The 12500-nt window shown below is 32.3% G+C and overlaps 1 long non-coding RNA gene across 9 annotated transcripts in view; it reads left to right on the plus strand.

The window, feature by feature from the left end:
* LOC149132688 (uncharacterized) overlaps positions 1 to 12500 on the plus strand; it is a 962641-nt gene that overhangs the window by 673682 nt on the left and 276459 nt on the right. For 6 of the 9 annotated variants that reach the window (XR_016244382.1, XR_016244381.1, XR_016244383.1 and 3 more), the window contains one exon: positions 9251 to 9309. The exons of the other annotated variants lie outside the window; for them this stretch is intronic. This is a non-coding gene — a long non-coding RNA (uncharacterized LOC149132688). The remainder of the gene's footprint in view (positions 1 to 9250; positions 9310 to 12500) is intronic. 9 annotated transcript variants of the gene reach the window in all.

Consider the following 12500-nt stretch of genomic DNA (forward strand, 5'->3'; position numbering starts at 1 on the left):
TATATATATATATATATATATATATATATATATATATATATATATATATATATATATATATATATATATATATATATTATATATATATATATATATATATATATATTATATATATATATATATATATATATATATATATATATATATATGTATGTACATATATATATATATATATATATATATATATATATATGTATGTACATATATATATATATATATATATATATATATGTATGTACATATATATATATATATATATATATATATATATATATATATATATATGTATGTACGTATATATATATATATGTATGTACATATATATATATATATATATATATATATATATATGTATGTACATATATATATATATATATATATGTATGTACATATATATATATATATATATATGTATGTACATATATATATATATATATATATGTAGGTATATATATGTATATATATATATATATATATATATATATATATATATATATATGTATGTACATATATATATATATATATATGTAGGTATATATATGTATATATATGAGTATATATACATGCATGTATATGTATATATATAAATGTATATATATACATATATATATATATATGTAGGTATTTATATGTATATATAAGTGTATATGTAGGTATATATATATATGTACGTATTTATATGTATATATCTTTATATATATATATATATATAAAGATATATATGTGTACATAAATGTACGCATTCATACTTATGTCCACAAACACTCTCACATAGAAACACACAACCATACACTGAATATGGATTATGGTTTGCTCTATAAATTTTAATAGATATTTTATCTAATATCCATGAATATAGATTGTGTTATATCCAAGTATATTTAAATGCAGAACTGTACACATTTTCATAGCTCTGTACGTTTGTGTAGAGTGTACTAACAAATACTTTTGGGGTATTTCATTTATACATTAAAAAAATTAAAGCATCATCAGACAGGCATACACACACGCCCATATGCATGCATACACATACACACATATGCAATGTTTATTTGAAGTTGTAGCTTCCTGAGTCACATCCCTCAGTTTCATGTTGTCACTTCTTTAAACATTTTAACAATTGGTGTTGTGAAACTCGGAGTTATGATTCAGGAAGTTTTAGGCGTAAATAAATATCACACATACACGCGCGCGTACACACACACACACACACACACACACACACACACACACACACACAGTATTTTATTACTAAGTACTTTTTTCTCCAATTTTTAAACACAAATGTCTCTGTCTATCTCTCTCTTCCTCTGTGCGTGTGCATGCAAATATATATATATATGTGTGTATGACTATATATATAAATATATATATATATTCATAAGTAGATAATGTATACATACATATACACATTCATATATGCTCACATGCACATGCACACATATGCACACACACACACACACACACGCGTCCATATGTTTCTCTGAGTGTGTAGTCAACAGACACCTTTTAAACATTTCTGCCTCAGTTGCTCCTTTTTGCTTGTTTTCGGTTTTACCTTGTCTTTCATTCTCTCCCAACCCACCACCATCTATTCTGAAGGGTTATGTCCAAAGTGTTACGTTAATTTATTTCGTGAACCCATCTCATATCATTATTATTTTTCTCTTTTACCACACACACACACACACACACATACACACACACGATAGACTGTTTCAAATGATGCTGTCTACAACATTCTTTAAATGAATTTCAGAAGCAAATAAAACTCCATTTCTGTTTATCTAAATTTCATTATAGGAACTTAATATTATGAAGCAGAAAAGCCCCAGAGTTTGATAATTTACTCTATTTCTATTCTGACTTCTTAGTCTGTGTCTCATTACTCTGAGATTGATAAAATTATAAACTGAGATATGTACAGTGTATGTTTGTGAAGAGGTAAATCACCCAACTGTATCCAACTTCCTTACAATAAGAGATTTATGTCTTGCTCTCAAGTATTTCTCTCATAATTTCTCACTGAAAGCAACATATAAAATACAGCCATCCTTTGTGTTACAGAAACGTTGCTTTCCTCAAATCCTTACTGCAATGTGGAATTCCATAACACAGAGTCTATTTTCCATGTTACAGAACAGTTGGCAAATACTTGCCACATTATATAAAATGGTAGCCAATTAGAAATGTGTTTTACATTATAGAATTTCATGTTATGGCAACATTTTTAGAAGCATGTTGCTCTCATTATGTGGGGCAGTATGTTTGCATAAATTATCAGCTTCCTTTCCATTCATATTTTCCTGCAAGAGTTCACACTGAACACAAACTACTATTAACCATTTACAATCTTTTGAAAGGCAAGTGCCCCATAACATTAGCTTTTCCATTCATTATGACAATTGAACTTCTGGGTGTTCTACAAAATCACCTTTACACTGCTAATGTTAACAAAATGAAACAAAACTAAGTGATTCTACAGTTAACCTTCTCAAAAATCTAGATTTTAAGGTGTTTAGTTATATATATATATATGTGTGTGTGTGTGTGTGTGTGTGTAAAATTAAGCTTTTCCTCTATTCACCTACATTCCTTTAAATAATTGACACTCCCACAATCACCACTGTCTTCATAGCTGTTGTTGTTAGTATTGAACAAATGACTTAGAAATCCAAGAAAAAATTAGATTTACCAAATTTTACATTTCGAAATAGCTTTCTTTGGAATGGTAGGCAGAAATGTGATCATCATTGACAGCAGTGATAATGCAAACAAGTACACCTCAAAACTTTTAATGAAACACCTAAAAATTTAGATATTTATACATATACAATATAGTACAGAAAAAAAACTGTAATGTAAAATGAAAATAATTTAAATGAAAAAAAATTGCTAACGTTTTAGAGAAAATGGAGTAATTTGATTTGAGCCAGGTGAAAAAAAAAAAAAAAGAAAATAGTTGCGATATACCATATCACAAAAGCCATTGCCTCCTTTTTTTTATGAAATTACCCAAGGAGGAAAGTCATCTACCATGCTTTTTTACATAGAGGGGGTTTCCACGTGTTCTTTAAGGAAGCATTATTTGAAGTGCTGGTTATGTATAGTATGATGTATTCTCTATCAACTAGGGAAGAGTGTGAGGAAACGTGTGCCTTGCCTTTAAATTGAGGACAAGGTGAAAAAAAAGGCCAAATTCGTGTATGGCAAACTTGTTCACAGATTGGCTCTATATTATATGGTGAGACAAAACATGAGAGTAATGGTCAGTCTTGCAACATTGCGGAAAATAATGATTAATCTAGGAACTGCAAGGGAAGAAGAGCCCACAAAAATAAGTAAGCACAGACAAAAGATTAACATGTAACTGGATGTCCCTGATGAAGATATGCCCATGCCTACCCTATTAGTGTGTCTGAAGTTATTGTAATCTAAAAGGAGGATTCTGATCTTCTTCATTTAGAGGCAACCCTAAAAGAATTTATAATAACACCAAAATAGTTAGGTTCAGAATATAAATGACATGTAAAGTTAAAATTAAAACACAATATTGAATATAAAAATGAATATCTTTCTGAAGATGTTGGTGTGTTTCAGAATCAGATACATTCAAAGAAGTTTAATGCTGCATCCCATTGTACACAAATGCTGTTTTAGAAATGTTTAAGTGAACAACTTCATGGAATACTCATCTCAACCTAACCATTAAGCATTCATTATTTCTTTAAAATATTGTTTTAATTATTGTGTGTTTTATCTTTTTTTATTATTTCAATACAAATATGTGTGTATGTATACATTCATACATGTGTGCTTGTGTGTATATGTGTGTGGAAATATGTGAGTGTATAGTTATAAAATTTTTGTTACATTTTATTTTTATTGTACAATGTCTCTCTTGCTGTCTTCCTTTGTAAATGTGTTTTAATTTTTCACATACCATGGTGCCTTTTGTTTTCTTTGTAACCCTTGTTGAAGGCTTTGTATTTTTTGTATCTCTTTGAATAGTTGGGGCTAATGAAGAAAATATTTATTATTATTATTATTATTATTATTATTATTATTATTATTATTATTATTATTATTATTATTATTATCATTATTATTATTATTGTTGTTGTTGTCATCATCCTTGTTAATGTTATGATTACTTTGAGCCCTACATCATTTCATTATGAAAAAGAAAATAATATATATATATATATATTTATATATATATATATACATATATGTGTGTATGTATATATTCACTCAAGGAAAGCCTTTTAATAAAATTGTTATTACAGTAATTAATTACTTTGCTCAAACTATAATTTATTGTCCTTTAATTAAAATTTTCAAGACCTTACTTAGTTAATTATGCTAGCATCTAATTTTTAATTGTAATTTCAATTTTCAAAATCAGCTATGGGAGAACACCAAGGAACTAAAACAGCAACACTTCAGTTTCATTAGTTTTAATCTCCAGTTTGAACATTTTCCAAAATGTCATTTAAAATTTTTTTTAATTTTTAATATAATATTTGACTTTTATAGCTTCATTTTCTAGTTAAATTTTATGAAACGAACTGCTAGACTTTTTATTTGCTAAACTGATGAATTTAATATTTTAATTTAACATATTTGTGTTTAGAATGATTCTGATGCATTAGATTAATAAAGAAGAAATAAATTGAAGAACTGGACAAATTTCATATGATTTATTTATGGAGTATTATATGGTTAAATCTTATTTGCTTTCAAACTTTTGCAGTGTCCAATAGCATATACAGCAATGAATTCTTGTGTCTGTTGTTCAGATGATAATGGGAGTCTTATGATATGTAGAATATATTCAGTATTCTTAATGCTATAAAATGATATACCTTGTTTATAGCTTATGGTTCATTAACCCTTTAAGTAGAAGAGTCATTGTTAAGCTATTCTGATAGTCATGCAATTTTTGTAAAATATAAAAATTCAATGTCAAATCATTATTTTTTCATGAACTTTTTCCTGCCGGATTGACATGTTCAAGCATTAATTAGTGCACCTACAGAGTTAATAGTTGGGATAACTATATTGAAAAGTTATGTTTATCAATTTGTGTTCCAAGATTCCTGATGTGAAATTGTGTGTTGAAAGAGATATTGTTGTATTTCAGGATGGTCATTTTTACCTTTTTGCCAAATAAACAGTCGCTGAAGAGGTAACAGATGTGTTATGAAAGATTTTCAGACAATGGACATGAGTTAAAATAACAAAAAATAAATAAATAAATAAAAACTGTAACAAATGAGTGAAGAACAAATATATAGTGTGTGTGTTTATTTGGCAAAAAATAAATGACTGTCCTAGAATACAACAATATAGTGAAAGTATTAAACTAAAATTGTTGTGTACTAATATATTTGAAATCAAATGGTCTGATGGAACTACAACTGTCTGAAAATATGAATGGAGTAAAAGTGTTCAAGAGAGTCACATATGATATCAAGCATCTCATTTTTAGACATATTAAAGGTCAGATCTATGTGGCATATGTAAGAAATGCAATAGTGTGTGTCTGTAAGACTAGATGGTAAATGATGGCAATCTTGGCCAAATAGTTCAGTGTGGCTGATTAACCCGTTAGTTACCGTATTTCTAATAGAATATACTATCTATAAGTTACAGTGATTATCAAAATTATCAGCAATTTCTTGTTATTAAAATGGTGTTGAGAAATGTATTTAGTGTCAGGAAAGGTAGTTGGTATCAGGAAAGTTATCTAGCTGTAGAAACAATACCAAAGCAGACACTGGAGCTCAACACAGTCCTCTGGCTTGTCAGATCCTTTTGAATCATCGAACCCATGCCACCAGGCAAGATGGACATTAAATAATAATGACAATTATGATGAAAAGTATATGAGAGGAGTATTTTATTTAACTGCGAATGTATTGTGTCATAAAGGAATAGGTTTCAAGCAGTTTGAAAGTTAAAATTAAAACACAATATTGAATATAAAAATGAATATCTTTCTGAAGAAATTGGTGTGTTTCAGAATCAGATACATTCAAAGAAGTTTAATGCTGCATCCCATTGTACACAAATACTGTTTTAGAAATGTTTAAGTGAACAACTTCATGGAATACTCATCTCAACTTGTATCAAAAGGGTTATTGTGTAATACTATATTAGGAGAAAAACTGAACAGAAATTGGGAAAGTAGAGTGATATGAAAAGTATTAGCTAATAAACACTAGAGTTTCAGCTATATTTGTAATAGTAACTGACTTGATTGGAAAAGTGTAGTGATTTGATGCTGGAAGGACACATTAAAGAGTATATGAGAGAAAACTCTTAGGTTAGATCTGAGAATGTTGAGGTTCACATACAACTTAACACAAGTTAAGGAATCTGGAATAGTGGTTGTAAGATTAAGCCCATGTCATGATAGGAAAAGGGTTGTTAAGCTGCTAAAGAAAGGGATGTTTTAAATGAAACTTAAATTACCTGTCTTTCAAGTTAAAGGATTAGTAGTAAAAAAAATTCATAAAGCAACCCTTCCTTATTGAATAAGTAATCCATTGAAAGTAAGATGAACCAGTATTACAAAATTCACACACACTCACACACACGGCTATCCCTGCAGCATTATAGGTCCCCAGGTAAAACAATGCACAAGTCCCCAACATATACAAATACAACTACGGCATACATAGATTAGCATTAGGCCCCCTGGACCTGTAGCAGCCTTGTACCAATGTCTTTCAATGGTACTGTACACACACACACACACACACACACACACACACACACACACACACACACACACACACACACATAGACACACAAACAAAATATAAATATAATCTGTGAAGATTAATCGCAGACCAAAAAAGAAATATATTGTGTAATGAAAATTATGTGATACTAATTATGTTATTTGTTTTTACCATTCATTAAAATGTATTGCTTGTTTATATTCTCCATGTCTTGATGCTTGTGTAAAAACAAAAAACAAAAAAAATCTCTTATACTGATTTAATATAAAATATAATCTTCTAGTAAGGTCATAGAAGTAATTTCAAGACACAAAGTATGTTATAAAGCACAAGACAAGCTCAGGATTTCATGCTTCTATGACTAATGCTATTATATATAGTGTATGTTTTGTGCATGCATACAACTTTTATTTTTGATATTTTATACCAAACATTTTTATGGATCTGAAAATGTAGATATTTATATTGTTTACCACAAGGTATTTTAGTGTGAAATGTTCTCTTTAATACCAATCACTTAACCAAGGAAACGAAAAAAAAAAACAAAAAAAAGTGGTGTCTATTCTTAGCTAGATGCATTAAGATAAGAGGATGAACCCTTTTTACAAAATAGATGTACAAAGCCATGTCAATATCTTGATTTTATTCATTACATTTTTAGCTTAACACTTCCATCACTTAGTCACTGTATCTATAGCAGCCTCAGCAATTCTCTAAGAGGTTCAGATTTCGCAGAGAAAATATATTTAGGAATGTCCTTGTAGAAAATACATACATAAAGAAAAATGTAAGTGCAATGTGGATTAAAATAGGAATAGAACTCATCATCGTACTGAAACCCATAGAAAATAAATGGTAAAGGCAAGACAATTATTTATAAAATTAACAAATTATCACCTTCTAATCAAAGTGTACTATCAATATCACAAAAGCAATAGCAATACCAATCTGCTCTTGAAATAAAGCAATAAACTTAGTATATTATAATACATCAAAGATATCCTAAGGATATAACATATGTACAACTGAAATATTGTTTTATTACTGAATAATCAGAAGTTAACTAGGGAGCTTCTACATAAACACTTGACTTGCCAGGAATAGCAACCAGATTCTCTTGGATACATCATAGTATCTTGAAAAAACAACAAATTGGAGAATACAGTCTGTGAAATACAAAGGATGGGATGTTGAGTGTCAGAACATCTCATGTTTGATCATGAGTATGTTCAAGGCATTGTTGTTGGCACTCCGTTGCTTACGACGTCGAGGGTTCCAGTTGATCTGATCAACGGAACAGCCTGCTCGTAAAATTAACATGCTGAGCACTCCACAGACACGTGTACCCTTAATGCAGTTCTCGGGGATATTCAGCGTGACACAGTGTGACAAAGCTGGCCCTTTGAAATGCAGGTACAACAGAAGCAGGAAGAAAGAGTGAGAGAAAGTTGTGGTGGAAGAGTACAGCAGGGTTCGCCACCATCCCCTGCCGGAGCCTCGTGGAGCTTTAGGTGTTTTCGCTCAAAAAACACTCACAATGCCCGGTCAGGGAATCGAAACCGCGATCCTATGACCGCGAGTCCGCTGCCCTAACCACTGGGCCATTGCACCTCCACTGTTCAAGGCATACCTAGGACTCAACAGCAACAACGAATATAACTCTTCATGACAATTGCAAAGTCATGAAGAGTCTCTTCAGTGTCGCTTGGCCTGTAAGAAATAACAACAATGTTCCCTTAAGAAAACACCTCATTATCTCTCTCTTTCTCTCTCACACACACACACACAACATCAAAATCATAACACATGATGTATTATGCAGGCTGCAAATACTTTGTATGAAAATAAGATGGGATGGTCGTAGCTGGAATGCTTTGATTGTAGTGGCTAAAAAAACTACTATCAAATAACTCTTATTGAGATGAATAAATAAGTTTCCCACAAAACTATCGAAGTCTTATCCTCAGAAGATAACAGAAGCAACACAACAGAAGCCTTATGAAACTCAATAAAACCTGCACAACTTCTAAAGAACAAGTTTAATGCATAAATCTATCATATTAACAGATCAATCTGCCTCATTAATTGCTTCACTAAGTCTAAACTATTATATAAATAATATAATATGAAGCTTGAGGCATTAAAACATACACATATCAGAGGCATTTCCTGCATGAATACATGACATGCAATACATGCATAATATATATATATAAAATGAATGCAATAAGAAATCATATTTTAATATAAACTGTTCATTTTTATGAGAGACAGCTGGAAAGAGGGAACATACCTGTTATATGTAGATGTACTCTACTTCCATTTTATTGCTTTGATTTTTTAAAGTAGCATACCCTGGCTTTTAAGTACTAGGAATTACTCACACATACATAGACTCATTCTGACTCATAGACAAGCACACACACACACATGCACACAACACACACACACATTTTGGTTGAGTTAATTTCTTGCTACTTAATTTCTCTCGTTTGCAGAAGAACTGGTACACCCACAGGAAAAACATGCAGGGTAGTAAGAGGCTGGCTCAACCAAGGTAAAAATATTCCAAATCTCTGCTATAGTACTGACTACTCTTCATTCTGACAGTCAAAACAACCAGGTGTGTGTGTGTGTGTGTGTGTGTGTGTGTGTGTGTGTGTGTGTGTGTATGTGTATATATATATATATATATATATATATATATATATATATATGTATGTATATTTATATGTATATGTCTATATACATATCTTTTTACTTGTTTCAGTCATTAGACTGTGGCCATGCTGGAGTACTGCCTTGAAAACTTTTTAGTTAAATGAATTGATACCAGTACTTATTTTTTCTTAAGCCTGGTACTTATTATGTCAGTTTCATTTGCCGGATGGCTAATTTACAGGGATGTAAACACACCAACACCGGTTATCAAGTGGTGATGAGGGACAAACACAGGCACGATGACACACACACACACACATATATATATATATGTATATACAATGGGTTTCTTTCAGTTTCTATCTACCAACTCCACTCACAAGGCTTTGGTCAGCCTGAGGCTATAGTAGAAAACACTTGCCCAAGGTGCTGTATAGTGGGACTGAATCTGGAATCATGTGGTTGGGACACAGGCTTTTTACCATTCAGCTACGCCTGTGCCTAGCCACTTATATACATACAGACATGCACTCACATATCATTGTCATCATCAGGATCATCATCATCATCAAAGTATTTATGTTAACTTTTCCATGCTTGCATGAGTCATAGATAATTCATTGAGAGAGATTTTCTATGGTTAGATTCCCTTTCTATTGGCAACCTTGGAAAAGGATTTCCAGTAACAGTTCTTTAAAATAAAGACTATTTGCCAACACAATGTGGCTGTCCTGGATGGGACGATTGTTACTGTTGTTTAGCCCCTGGAAACGATGCTTCCTGGAGCTAAACAACAGTAACAGTCATTCCATCCAGGACAGACACGTTATGTTGGCAAATAGTTTTTACTTTATATATATATATATATATATCCGGGAAGCTTTGTATACCACATCGATAGATACTTTTGGCATGAGTGAAAGGCATCACCCAGATTGGTTCAGTGCTGGGCTATCAGAGTTGGAAACCAGTTATCGAAGCAAAGCACACGACTCTGATGCAATACAAGAGTGATTTGTCTACAAAGACACTCAAAGAACTCAGAAAGGCAGGAAGTAAAACCCAACTGACTGCCAGACGCTGTGCAAATAGGTATTGGCTGGAAATCTGCCAGAGTATCCAGTCAGCTGCTGACAGTAGAGACACCCGTGGGATGTATGCTGGTTTAAAGAAAGCCCTCGGTCCATCTGCAACCAAGTCAGCCCCTCTGAAATCAACTACTGGAGATCTCATCAAAGATCAAAGCAAGCAAATGGATAGATGGGTGGAGTACTACCAGGATCTCTTCTCACGGGAGACCATGGTTGCTGAAGCTGCAATCAAGGATGTCAAGATCTTGCCAGCCATGTGCAAACTTGACAGTCTGCCATCCATAGCAGAGCTCACCAAGGCTATTGACTCCCTAGCCAGTGGCAAGGCTTCTGGAAAAGACGGCATCCCCTCAGAGATCATCAAAGCTGGCAAAAACACCACCCTGCTCAGTACCTTCATGAGCTTCTGTGTCAGTGCTGGGAAGAGAGTACAGTCCCTCAGGATATGCGAGATGCTAACATCATTACTCTTTACAAAAACAAAGGTGATTGTGGGGATTGCAACAATTACCATGGAATATCTCTTCTCAGCACTGTTGGAAAGACCTTTGCTAGCGTAATCCTGCCCAGGCTACAACTGCTTGCTTCTCAAATTTATCCAGAATCACAGTGTGGCTTTAGAAGAAGCAGATCAACTATTGACATGATATTCTTCATATCCCAACTTTATGAGAAGTCCAGAGAGCAGAAAATGCCATTATATATGGCCTTCATTGATTTGACAAAGGCCTTTGACTTGGTAAGTAGAAAAGGCCTCTTCATCCTGCTTCTAAAAATCGGATAGAAAGGGCATCCAATCATACACATATATACATATGCATAGATATATACATATTTATGTATGTGCGTATTTATATATATATATATATATATATATATATATATATATATATATATATATATATGGGAGAATATACAAAAAAACAACAACAGACGAGGACAGGTGGTGTAAATAACAAAAGGATGTATTAGTATGACGCTCAATGTATGTACTTTTATTTATATATATACTCTGTAAAACATGGGACTGAGAACACCTCTTTGCATTGTCAAGGACATTGCAACGTGTATGGTACTGGTACAACAATTAAATACACTTAATACACTTTGTCATGTGGTAAGTGTTAGGAAAAGCATACTTCCTCAGGATATAAGCTGAAAGTAAAACGCATGACCATGATATTGTCCTCCAGCCTATCTAAGAGAGTAATATCTTCAAATTCAAACTCAGACTATGACAATGGCATATTAGGATTGTTTCCTCTATGAATACAAGTTAGGCAGTGCAAACCTAAGTTACATAAAAGAAAGCAAATGACAATATTTTAATGTAAATCTTGTTTTTCTGTGAAGCACCTGAAAAGAGGCTACAAACTTGCCTAGTCAAATGTATAGTATCAAAAGTGTATTAAACCTGTTGACATGGAATCCACAAAATATTTTTATTGAATGTACCGATATCTTTTGCTATAAAATCCCAAAACACACAAAAACATTCACATAGTGCACACACATCTATATCTATCTGAGTGTATAATTGTATATACATATGAGGTGGTATCAAAAAGTTCCTGGACTAGTTCTGTAGCACACCAACAGATGGCAGCACACAATTGTGTGTGCAGTGAGAGCTAGCAGTGACCTTCATGAGGCAGTGTGCCAAGTGACATTGCTGTGTTTACTTTGCAAGTTGTGAAATTTTTGTTTTCATGATTACGTGTATGTTGTCGTCTGTGATTTTTGTAATGGGCAGGAAACTGGATCTAAGAGCAAACGTGAAATTTTGCATTAGACTTCGGAAGTCTGCTACAGAGACATTGAGCATGCTTTCACAAGCTTACAGCGATGAGGCAATGGTTGTGTGTAATATTTTGAGTGGCATGGGTGCTTCAAAAGTGGAAGAACATCCCTGGAAGATGATAAGCAATCTGGAAAACCTGCCACAAGTGTCAACCCCAGAAATGTAGAGAAAAATTCATCACCTTGTGCATGAGGA

The sequence above is a fragment of the Octopus bimaculoides genome, chromosome 14 (genome assembly GCF_046866305.1).
Source record: "Octopus bimaculoides isolate indiv1 chromosome 14, ASM4686630v1, whole genome shotgun sequence".
Classification (NCBI taxonomy): Eukaryota; Metazoa; Mollusca; class Cephalopoda; order Octopoda; family Octopodidae; genus Octopus; species Octopus bimaculoides.